General features: G+C 44.2%; 1 long non-coding RNA gene across 2 annotated transcripts; it reads left to right on the forward strand.

Annotated features, from left to right (window-relative positions):
* Positions 1 to 1,511: 1,511 nt before the first annotated feature.
* On the forward strand, positions 1,512 to 9,508 carry LOC141041537 (uncharacterized). 2 transcript variants are annotated; one of them, XR_012201806.1, is made up of 3 exons: positions 1,512 to 2,551; positions 3,325 to 3,415; positions 4,647 to 9,508. It is a non-coding gene; the product is annotated as an uncharacterized lncRNA (long non-coding RNA). The 2 variants fall into 2 exon arrangements; XR_012201805.1 differs by having other exon boundaries at positions 1,537 to 2,551; positions 3,325 to 9,508.
* Positions 9,509 to 12,090: the final 2,582 nt, after the last annotated feature.

Consider the following 12,090-nt stretch of genomic DNA (forward strand, 5'->3'; position numbering starts at 1 on the left):
AAACATGGTGTTCAACACATGTTCTGTTTTGTGGAGTCCAAGCATTCTTCATCTTGCATTCTGAAGTGCAATTCCTTTACCTTATCATTTGAGGTGGTGTTATGTCATTCTTGACAATTTGAGTCGTGTTTCATGATTCACATGTTGTCAAGAATGAGATATTTTGAATCCACCAATCTCTTCGTTGGAGTTATCTTGTGTCACGTTTCACCTAAGGCTTTCCCTAAGGAATGTTGCTATTATGGTGCTTATCAATGATCCAAATTTTCTCCTATCCTCTTGGTGAAAGAAGTTTTTCATCTCGTTGGTGTTATCAATTATACTAGTTGTTTCCATAGTGGCAGAATTTCGCCTCAATTGTGAGAAGTTTTCCTTAAGCCCACTACAAGTTTATTCGTGTCATTGTTGTTTTTTCCAACAACTCTGGTGTAACCTTCTTGGAAGGGTGCTCTCCAAGCTCTCTTGTGGCAGAAGTTGGCATTTTCTTCTCCATTCTTATTCCAATGATCGATCTTCTATTCTTTCTCCCAGAGGCTTTGTGATGTTGCTCTTTTCAATCAGCATCTTGAATTGTGAGGATCGTGTTCTTTTCATGCTTATCCAATTAATCAGAGTGTTGTGTCATCTCCTCAAGTTCTTTCCATCTTATCAAGTCTTGCATCTCCTTCAGTCGGAGTGCTGCCCAAATTATGTCATTCTTATTCCTTCTCTATCTTGTTTTAACCGGAGTAGGCCCAATATCTATCTTGTCACTCAACCTCTTGGTTCTCTTCGTTTTTCCATGTTCCTCTTTTCTAACGGAGTGTTTCCAACTTCGATCATCTCCGTTGTACTCTTTTCTAAAAATGGTTTAACCTCTCAAGGTTCTTTTGTTTCACTCATTTGTCGAAGAAGCAACTTACTTTTACCTCTTCCTCTTCCGTTTCTCTCCGGTGCCATCCTTAGATCTCGGGACGAGATCTCTTGTAAGTGGAGGAGAGTTGTGACGCCCCAAGACCGACGCTCCAGAAGACTTCCATATTTTCGTGACCTCCGTGTGTTTCATTTGTGCTTGCTCTTCTTTTATTTTTGCATTGCATCATGTCATCATGCCATCATGTCTTTAATCTTTGCATCTCAACTCAACTAATAAATTGCATAGATGGTTGATCTATCTAAACTGAGGGAAGGGTGACTTCTCTTTATAACATATCCTCCCAATATTAGGGAGCTATATTAAATATTTCTTTAATTTGGAATTCACCATAACACACTTGACCTCGTCCGCCTAACCCCTCTCTGCACATCCCGCAAACCCCTCGCATGCGCGTCCGAAGCTTCTCCGAACCCGACCCGGGCAGTCATGACCGATGGTTCCGGTTCATCCCCCAACATCTATAAAACATCTCCGTTTTCTTAATTGGGCTCCCTAGCCAATTTATTCTCGACCGCCCGATTACGATCGGACGGACCCAACACCCCCTAACCTAATCTTTCAGCGTATACAAACGGGGCAACCCTAAAATCTAGGAGAGCTGTCCCATCCTTCCTCCTCGCCGCCGCCAACTCCACCTCCCACCTCGGGATCCATCCCGCATCCACCTCGTCTTCAGCCACCCACCAACCAGAGCAGCGCTCGACCTTCCCTGCCCGCATCCTACCTCGATCCACCCAAGCCCATCGATCCAACCCTCCTCGCTCTCCTCGTCGACCAGGGGGACGAGCTCCTCCCGAGACCAGCCCCTGCTCGACCCTGCCGTCCGTCGCGCCGCCCGACCAGCACCACCATCGGAAATCCCCTCCTTCGATTCTTTTCCTCTCTCTCGTTCTCTCCCAGTTTTCTCAACACCCTCCCTCTCTCTGTTTCTCTCTACAGGACCTGCCATGGACGCCCAGGTCCTCTGCTCCAACCCATGCCTCCGGCGGCCTTGCCGTCGTCGTCGCCTAGCCAGGAGTCCAGGAGGCCACCCGATCTGGATGCCCGCACTCGACCCTCTGCTGCCTGCGCTTCGCCTGAACCGCACCCTTGCTTCGCCTCGAACAGCTACAACGTCGTTCCGCTCCTCTGCTTCGACAGCCAGGCGCCCGAGGCCACGCGCTCCTCCCCTCGCGCAACACCTCGTCGCCGTCCAGAGCCTCCTCAAGCCGGAGCTCGCCAGCCACTTCCATCTGCCGCGAGCAGCGACTCCAGCAGATGAGCTCCGCTCTCGTTCTCTCCTTCCTCCATCTCCCCGTTCCTCCCCCTTTTCTCTGCTCACACTCCGGTCTCTGTCTCCCTTCTAAGCAGGAGCAGCCGCGCCGTTCACCTCCTGCCGTCGCCCGGATCCGTGCCGCTTCTTCTCCGGCCCCTGCCCGCCGGAGTCGCGCCTCCCTGTGCCCCGCAGCCCCGCCGCGTGGTGCCTCTGCTTCGTTCCAGACATGAGCGCCAGGTCGTGTTGACTTCGCTCGAGCGCTGCGGCCGCTCACGCGCGTTGACCGCGCGTGGGCCTCCTCTTGCCTCGCAAGGCCCAGCGGCCACCTCTGCCTCCCCTTCAACCGGCCTCCCTCTCCACCGACCGGGCCTTGGCCCATGGTGAGAACCCCAGCCCGGCACCCAGCAGTTTCAGCCTAGTGTTGTTTTTTTCCCGTCTGGGAATTTGTCTAATTTTCCAGAGATGACAGATTTGCAGAAAAACCCTCATGTTCATGCATTTAATATCTCACAAACCATGCATCAGATTAAAACAACTTATATATGAAAAATGCTTAGTTTTTCATCTAGTTTCATAATCTGCTACTTTCATCTATGTTAAAAATGTTTAACATGCTGTTTGCATTTAATTTGCTAAATGCCATGCTAAAATGATTTATTTCATCACTAATTAACCCTAGCTCGGATTTAAATAAACTTTATATGTAAATGGGGTGGAAAAATGCATAGATTAACATGGTTCCATTACTTTGCATGTTTAACAACTCTAAAATATGGTTTCGGGCAGAACAGTACCAAATTCATAATATGGACATGAGGATTTACCGGAATTGTTGTTTGATGTTTCCGGCCTCATTTAAATTGCCTAAAAATGTGTAGTTTACTTATGCTTCACCCCTTGCCATGTTTAATAACATTTAATATTGTTGGGTACATAAACAAGAGTGAACTAAATAATTGAACGTGGCGTTTCATCAATATGCAACTCGTTGCATATTGATCTCCACTTAATTTGTAGTGTTGTTTGTTGCACTTTGCCATGCCATGCCTCATTAAACCGGACATGCATCATACTTGATTGTGCATCATGCCATGATTATGTGATGGTTGTTTACTATATTGTTTGCTTCTTTCCGGGTTGCGTCTCTCGTTAGCTTCGGTTTCGTTCCGGAGTTGTGAGGATTCATTCGACTACGTGCGTTTGTCTTCTTCATGGACTCGTTCTTCTTCCTTCCGGGATCTCAGGCAAGATGACCATACCCTCGAAATCACTTCTATTTTTGCTTGCTAGTTGTTCGCTCTATTGCTATGTCGCGCTACCTACCACTTGCTTTATCATGCCTCCCATATTGCCATGACAAGCCTCTAACCATCCTATCCTAGCAAGCCGTTGTTTGGCTATGTTACCGCTTTTGCTCAGCCCCTCTTATAGCGTTGCTAGTTGCAGGTGAAGCTGAACTTTGTTCCATGTTGGAACATGGATATGTTGGGATATCACAATATCGCTTATTTAATTAATGCATCTATATACTTGGTAAAGGGTGGAAGGCTCGGCCTTATGCCTGGTGTTTTGTTCCAGTCTTGCCGCCCTAGTTTCCGTCATACCGGTGTTATGTTCCTTGATTTTGCATTCCTTACGCGGTTGGGTGTTATGGGAACCCCTTGACAGTTCGCTTTGAATAAAACTCCTCTAGCAAGGCCCAACCTTGGTTTTAACATTTGCCACCTAAGCCTTTTTCCCTTGGGAGTCGCGCTCCCGAGGGTCATCTTTATTTTAACCCCCCCGGGCCAATGCTTTTCTAAGCGTTGGTCCGAACTAGAGTCCTTTGCAGCGCCACCTCGGGGAAACTTGAGGGCTCGTTTTAGTTGTACGGAGTGCTCATCCGGTGTTGCCCTGAGAACGAGATATGTGCAGCTCCTATCGGGATGTCGGCGCATCGGGCGGTCTTGCTGGTCTTGTTTTACCATTGTCGAAATGTCTTGTAGCCGGGATTCCGAGTCTGATCAGGTCTTCCCGGGAGAAGGAATATCCTTCGTTGACCGTGAGAGCTTGTGATGGGCTAAGTTGGGACACCCCTATAGGGTTTAAACTTTCGAGAGCCGTGCCCGCGGTTATGTGGCAGATGGGAATTTGTTAATGTCCGGTTGTAGAGAACTTGACACTTGACTTAATTAAAAAGCATCAACCGCGTGTGTAGCCGTGATGGTCTCTTTCGGCGGAGTCCGGGAAGTGAACACGGTTTGGGTTATGTTTGAACGTAAGTAGTTTCAGGATCACTTCTTGATCATTGCTAGCTCCACGACCGTTGCATGGCTTCTCTTCTCGCTCTTATTTGCGTATGTTAGCCACCATATTTGCTTAGCGCTTGCTGCAGCTCCACCTCATTACCCCATCCTACCCATAAGCTTAAATAGTCTTGATCTATCGGGTTTGAGATTGCTGAGTCCTCGTGACTCACAGATACTACCAAAATAGTTGCAGGTGCCGATGATGCCAGCGCAGGTGATGCAACCGAACTCAAGTGGGTTTTCGACGAGGTCCTTGGTCGTTACTATGTTTCGTTTCCACATGATCAGTAGTGGAGCCCAGTTGGGACGATTGGGGATCTAGCATTTTGGGTTGTCTTCTTTTATTTTGGTTCCGTAGTCGGACCTTGTGTGTACTCTGAATGATGTATGTTTAATTTATATATTGTGTGAAGTGGCGATTGTAAGCCAACTCTTTGTCCCATTTTTTTCACTACATGGGATTGTGTGAAGATGACCCTTCTTGCGACAAAACCACCATGCGGTTATGCCTCCAAGTCGTGCCTCGACACGTGGGAGATATAGCCGCATCGTGGGCGTTACACAAGGTTCTTATTTGTTTGTGTAGGTACGAGGCGATTTGCGTGTATCCTCCTACTGGATTGATACCTTGGTTCTCAAAAACTAAAGGAAATACTTACGCTACTTTGCTGCATCACCCTTTCCTCTTCAAGGGAAAACCAACGCATGCTCAAGAGGTAGCAAGAAGGATTTCTGGCGCCGTTGCCAGGGAGGTTTACGCCAAGTCAAGTCAAGTCAAGACATACCAAGTACCCATCACAAACTCTTATCCCTCGCATTACATTATTTGCCATTTGCCACTCGTTTTCTTCTCCCCCACTTCACGTTTGCCGTTTTATTTGCCTCTTTCCCGTTTGATTTTCTTTCGCCATGGCCGAATCAAAAAGGGCTAAGGGTTCTCTCCCGGGTTTTACTTTGGATAGTCCCTCTGTCCTCTCTAGGCTCATAAATAATGATGCCATGGAAAGACCTACCGGGGTTATCAATGAGGGTTTGAATAATTTCGATGAAGATGATCCCGTAATTTTTCGTTATTTAGTTGATGAGTCTTTAAAAGATGCTTGGGGTAGGTTATTAAGGATCAGAGCTAGCTATGTGCCTCAATATCAAATTGAGATATACCTAAAAAGCTTTTATGTTGGCTTACCCTCTTCGTTCAAGCAAGTTTTAGATTCTATTTTTGAAGAAGGTTTTCTTGAGGGGGATCCCATAGATACCTATGAAAAGATGAAAACTATATTTGGGCACCCCATGAGTGAGAAGGTTGAATCCACCTCTCTTTTGTGCTTTTATCAAAATGAAATTATCAAAGGAATGGAGACTAGCTTAGATGCAAATTTCTGTAGCGTGATTAATCTTTCTTCCACCATTAATGGCCACGTGCTTTCTCAAAATAGAAAGATAAATTCTATAGATAAGAAATTTTCTCGTTTCTTTCCCAACACCAAAGATGATAATACCTAGATCTATTCTTGCCTTTATGCCTAGCTAGGGGCGTTAAACGATAGTGCTTGTTGGGAGGCAACCCAATTTTATTTTTGTTTCTTGCTTTTTATTTCTGTTTAGTAATAAATAATTGATCTAGCCTGTGGTTAGATGTGGTTTTATGTTTTAATTAGTGTTTGTGCCAAGTAAAACCTATAGGATCTTCTTGGATGATAGTTATTTGATCTGCTGAAAAAGTCAGAAACTTTCTGCTCACGAAATCAATTGTTAAAATCACCAGAACGTGATAAAATACTGATTCCAATTGAAATAGATCAATAAAAAAATTATTTAGGTCTTCCTATTTTGTTAGAATTTTTGAGTTACAGAAATTTTGCGTTTGATACAGATTACTACAGTCTGTTCTGTTTTTGACAGATTCTGTTTTTCGTGTGTTGTTTGCTTATTTTGATGAATCTATGTCTAGTATTGGGGGGTATGAACCATAGAGAAGTTGGAATACAGTAGGTTTAACACCAATATAAATAAAGAATGATTTCATTACAGTACCTTAAAGTGGTGGTTTGTTTTATTTTGCTAACGGAGCTCATGAGATTTTCTGTTAAGTTTTGTGTTGTGAAGTTTTCAAGTTTTGGGTAAAGATTTGATGGATTATGGAATAAGGAGTGGCAAGAGCCTAAGCTTGGGGATTCCCAAGGCACCCCAGTGTAAAATTCAAGGACAACCAAAAGCCTAAGCTTGGGGATGCCCCGGAAGGCATCCCCTCTTTCGTCTCCGTCCATCGGTAACTTTACTTGATGCTATATTTTTATTCACCACATGATATGTGTTTTGCTTGGAGCGTCTTGTATGATTTGAGTCTTTGCTTTTTAGTTTACCACAATCATCCTTGCTTTACACACCTTTTGGGAGAGACACACATGAATCGGAATTTATTAGAATACTCTATGTGCTTCACTTATATCTTTTGAGCTAGATAATTTTGCTCTAGTACTTCGCTTATATCTTTTTAGAGCACGGTGGTGGTTTTATTTTATAGAAATTATTGATCTCTCATGCTTCACTTATATTATTTTGAGATTCCTTTAGAACAGCATGGTAACTTGCTTTGGATATAAAATTAGTCCTAATATGACAGGCATCCAAGATGGATATAATAAAAACTTTCATATAGAGTGCATTGAATACTACGAGAAGTTTGATACTTGATGATTGTTCTGAGATATGAAGGTGGTGATATTAAATTTGTGCTAGTTGAGTAATTGTGAATTTGAGAAATACTTATGTTGAAGTTTGCAAGTCCCGTAGCATGCACGTATGGTGACCGTTGTGTAACAAATTTGAAACATGAGGTGTTCTTTGATTGTCATCCTTATGAGTGGTGGTCGGGGACGAGCGATGGTCTTTTCCTACCATTCTATCCCTCTAGGAGCATGCGCGTAGTGCTTGGTTTTTGATGACTTGTAGATTTTTGCAATAAGTATGTGAGTTCTTTATGACTAATGTTGAGTCCATGGATCATACGCACTCTCACCCTTCCATCATTGCTAGCCTCTTCGGTACCGTGCATTGCCCTTTCTCACCTTGAGAGTTGGTGCAAACTTCGCCGGTGCATCCAACCCCTGTGATATGATACGCTCTATCACACATAAACCTCCTTATATCTTCCTGAAAACAGCCACCATACCTACCTATTATGGCATTTCCATAGCCATTCCGAGATATATTGCCATGCAACTTTCCACCGTTTCATTTATTATGACACGCTTCATCATTGTCATATTGCCTTGCATGATCATGTAGTTGACTTCGTATTTGTGGCAAAGCCACGATGCATAATTCATCATACATGTCACTCTTGATTCATTGCCCATCCCGGTACACCGCCAGAGGCATCCATGTAGAGTCATATTTTGTTCTAAGTATCGAGTTGTAATCTTTGAGTTATAAATAAATAGAAGTGTGATGATCATCATTATTAGAGCATTGTCCCAAAAAAAGATAGAAAGGCCAAATAAAAAAAGAAAGGCCTGAAAAAAGGGACAATGTTACTATCCTTTTAAACACTTGTGCTTCATAGTAGCACCATGATCTTCATGATAGAGAGTCTCTTATTTTGTCACTTTCATATACTAGTGGGAATTTTTCATGATAAGAACTTGGATTTTATATTCCAACGATGGGCTTCCTCAAATGCCCTAGGTCGTTATGAGCAAGCAAGTTGGATGCACACCCACTTAGTTTCTTTTATTGAGCTTTCATACATTTATAGCTCAAGTGCATCTGTTGGATGGCAATCCCTACTCCTTGCATTGACATCAATTGATGAGCATCTCCCTAGCCCGTTGATTAGCCGCGTCAATGTGAGAATTTCTCCTTTTTTGTTTTCTCCACATAACCCCCATCATTATATTCTATTCCACCCATAGTGCTATATCCATGGCTCACGCTCATGTATTGCGTGAAGGTTAAAAAAGTTTGAGATTACTAAAGTATGAAACAATTGCTTGGCTTGTCATCGGGGTTGTGCATGATGAGAGCATTCTTGTGTGACGAAAATGGAGCATGACCAAACTATATGATTTTGTAGGGATGAACTTTCTTTGACCATGTTATTTTGAGAAGACACAATTGCTTAGTTAGTATGCTTGAAGTATTATTATTTTTATGTCAATATTAAACTTTTGTCTTGAATCTTTCGGATCTGAACATTCATGCCACAATAAAGAAAATTACATAGAAAATTATGTTATGAAGCATTCCACATCAAAAATTCTGTTTTTATCATTTACCTACTCGAGGACAAGCAGGAATTAAGCTTGGGGATGCTTGATACGTCTCCAACATATCTATAATTTTTTATTGTTCCATGCTATTATATTATTTGTTTTGGATGTTTAATGGGCTTTATTATACACTTTTATACTATTTTTGGGACTAACCTACTAACAAAAGGTCCAGTGCAAATTGCTGTTTTTTTTGCCTATTTTAGTGTTTCGCAGAAAAGGAATATCAAACGGAATCCAAACGGAATTAAACCTACGGGAGAGTTATTTTTGGAACAAACATGATCCAGGAGACTTGGAGTGGACGTCAAGGAAGCAACGAGGCGGCCACGAGGCAGGGAGGCATGCCCAGGGGGTAGGCACCCCCCACCCTCGTGGCTCCACCGACCTACTTCCTTCGCCTATATATACTCATATACCCCGAAAACATCCGAGAGCACCACGAAACCCAATTTCCACCGCCGCAACCTTCTGTACCCGTGAGATCCCATCTTGGGGCCTTTTCCGGCGCTCAGCCGGAGGGGGAATCGATCACGGAGGGCTTCTACATCAACACCATAGCCTCTCCGATGATGTATGAGTAGTTTACCACAAACCTTCGGGTCCAATGTTATTAGCTGGATGGCTTCTTCTCTCTCTTTGGATCTCAATACAAAGTTCTCCTCGATTCTCTTGGAGATCTATTCGATGTAATTCTTTTTGCGGTGTGTTTGTCGAGATCCGATGAATTGTGGGTTTATGATCAAGATTATCTATGAACAATATTTGGTTCTTCTCTGAATTCTTATATGTATGATTTGATATCTTTGCAAGTCTCTTCGAATTGTCAGTTTGGTTTGGCCTACTAGATTGATCTTTCTTGCAATGGGAGAAGTTCTTAGCTTTGGGTTCAATATTGTGGTGTTCTTTCCCAGTGACAGCAGGGGCAGCAAGGCACGTGTTGTATTGTTGCCATCGAGGATAAAAAGATGGGGTTTATACCATATTGCTTGAGTTTATCCCTCTACATCATGTCATCTTGCCTAATGCGTTACTCTGTTCTTATGAACTTAATACTCTAGATGCATGCTGGATAGCGGTCGATGTGTGGAGTAATAGTAGTAGATGCAGAATCGTTTCGGTCTACTTGTTGCGGACGTGATGCCTATATACATGATCATGCCTAGATATTCTCATAACTATGCGCTTTTCTATCAATTGCTCGTCAGTAATTTGTTCACCCACCGTAGATTATGCTATCTTGAGAGAAGCCACTAGTGAAACCTATGGCCCCTGGGTCTATCTTCCATCATATTATTTTCCTATCAATTTACTATTTCTTCCGTTATTAATTTTGCAATCTATACTTTCCAATCTATATCATAAAAATACCAAAAATATTTATCTTATTATCTCTATCAGATCTCACTTTTGCAAGTGGCCGTGAAGGGATTGACAACCCCTTTATCGCGTTGGTTGCAAGGTTCTTATTTGTTTGTGTAGGTACGAGGCGATTTGCGTGTATCCTCCTACTGGATTGATACCTTGGTTCTCAAAACCTGAGAGAAATACTTATGCTACTTTGCTGCATCACCCTTTCCTCTTCAAGGGAAAACCAACACATGCTCAAGAGGTAGCATTTACCTGTGCACAAAAAATAGTGCAAACCGGAGATAATAGTAATAATAATACATTAAAAAAATTGTTGCATAATAAATAATTTATGCAAAATGAGTAATAAAAGGAATATGGCTTGTGCGCCGAACGCTCGATGAGGTAGAGCTCTCTCGGCGATGCCGAAGTCCACGAGGCAACCGAACACGTCGGTATGGCAACACGACCAACAAGGTGATCACGCGAGACGATTTACGCCGATTGGGACGACGGCGTCGGCTTGCCGAAGAGCCCACGTGACGCAGTCGAAGTCCATTACCTGCACAAGTAAAATAGTGCAGGCCAACAATAATAATATAAAAAAATTATCGCGTAATTAATTCACGCAAGATAATTTATTTTAAAAAATATGTGGCCTCGCGCCGAAGTTAATGTCGATGCAGCGCGTCAGCGTGATGTGGTAAAGGTGGCTTGCCGAGGCAAAGCCCCCGGTCCAGCTAACGTGACGAAGCTAATCGGCTGACGACGCCGAAGTCTCCGGAGTAGGTTGATGAAGGGATGGGGAAGCCCCCGGTCCAGACGAGGTGACGGAGCAGGTCGGTAAGGAGACGTTGCAGCTGCCATGTCAGCCGAGGTGTTGAAGTAGTTCGGCATGATAGACATCGGCTCAAAGAAGCAACGGTGCGGCCATGCCAATGCAGGTCATAACTCGTGACGTGGTCAATGCCGGCTGGATGAAGTGACCGTGCGGTGATGCCGATGCGCCCGCTCCGTGTAATCCGTGGGGCGGTGAGGTTGGTGATGATTTATCCCTCGCGATGCCGAACTCTTGTTCGGCTTGCCGAGATGATGATCCGAAGAAGTTGAGCTCGGCTCAACAAAGTGACGACGGGTCTAGCGCAGGTCGACAGCCGTGGAGCAACGTTGTCGGGCTGGTTTGACACCGGCGCGATGGTGAAGATCATATTGGAAAATACTTTAAAATTAGTGGGCTGTGTTTGGGAACAAAACACAATACCCCATACAAAACTTCCTTCAAAAAGGATGTCCGAAATCCCATTCATTAAAAAGATGAACTCGGGTCAGATTCGTTCTTGCGCAGAAAACAGATATGAAAAGTGATGCACTAATCGGAAGGTTCCCGGAGTTGGGACAGTCGAATCGAGCTGAAATTTTGAGGGGTGGTAGATATAGGAATTCCGCAGCTGATCAACGGTTGGATCTTCCAAAGGACGTCCAAGCTAGGTGCTGGTCACCACGCCCCAAACACGTCCAGATTCCCGTCCAGATTCAACGGGGCTCCGGTAAATCGGAGACTGGCGGAGATTGCTCCATCGGAACGCGATGAAATTTTACAGTGTTGTTGTAGACTCAATTCCACACAATTCTACCGAAGGAATCATCAAAGCGATGCTCGAGGAGGTGGTGGTAGCGGATACAAGTTCCCTATTCGGAAAAACAGCACGGTCGCCCGAGGGCAATGTTGACGTTGAGCCCCCGAGCTCCATGGATGATTCCTCCATGATTTTGATAGAGATCGGAGTTGATGTTAATGAAGGCCCTTGTCCGAACATGATGATTGGAGGTAGGGCACAGTCCTCGGTCAAGCCAAGGTGACCAGTCGAGGCGGTGACGAAGACGCCGACGTCGGAGTTGATCTGCAGGCGAGCCATTGATCCTTTTGCCGACCACACAGCGGAACTCTCAATGAAAGCACCATTGTCGGTGTCAAAATCGGCAGATCTCGGGCAGGGGTCCCCGAGCTGT

The sequence above is a fragment of the Aegilops tauschii genome, chromosome 2, assembly GCF_002575655.3.
Source record: "Aegilops tauschii subsp. strangulata cultivar AL8/78 chromosome 2, Aet v6.0, whole genome shotgun sequence".
NCBI classification, from domain to species: Eukaryota; Viridiplantae; Streptophyta; class Magnoliopsida; order Poales; family Poaceae; genus Aegilops; species Aegilops tauschii.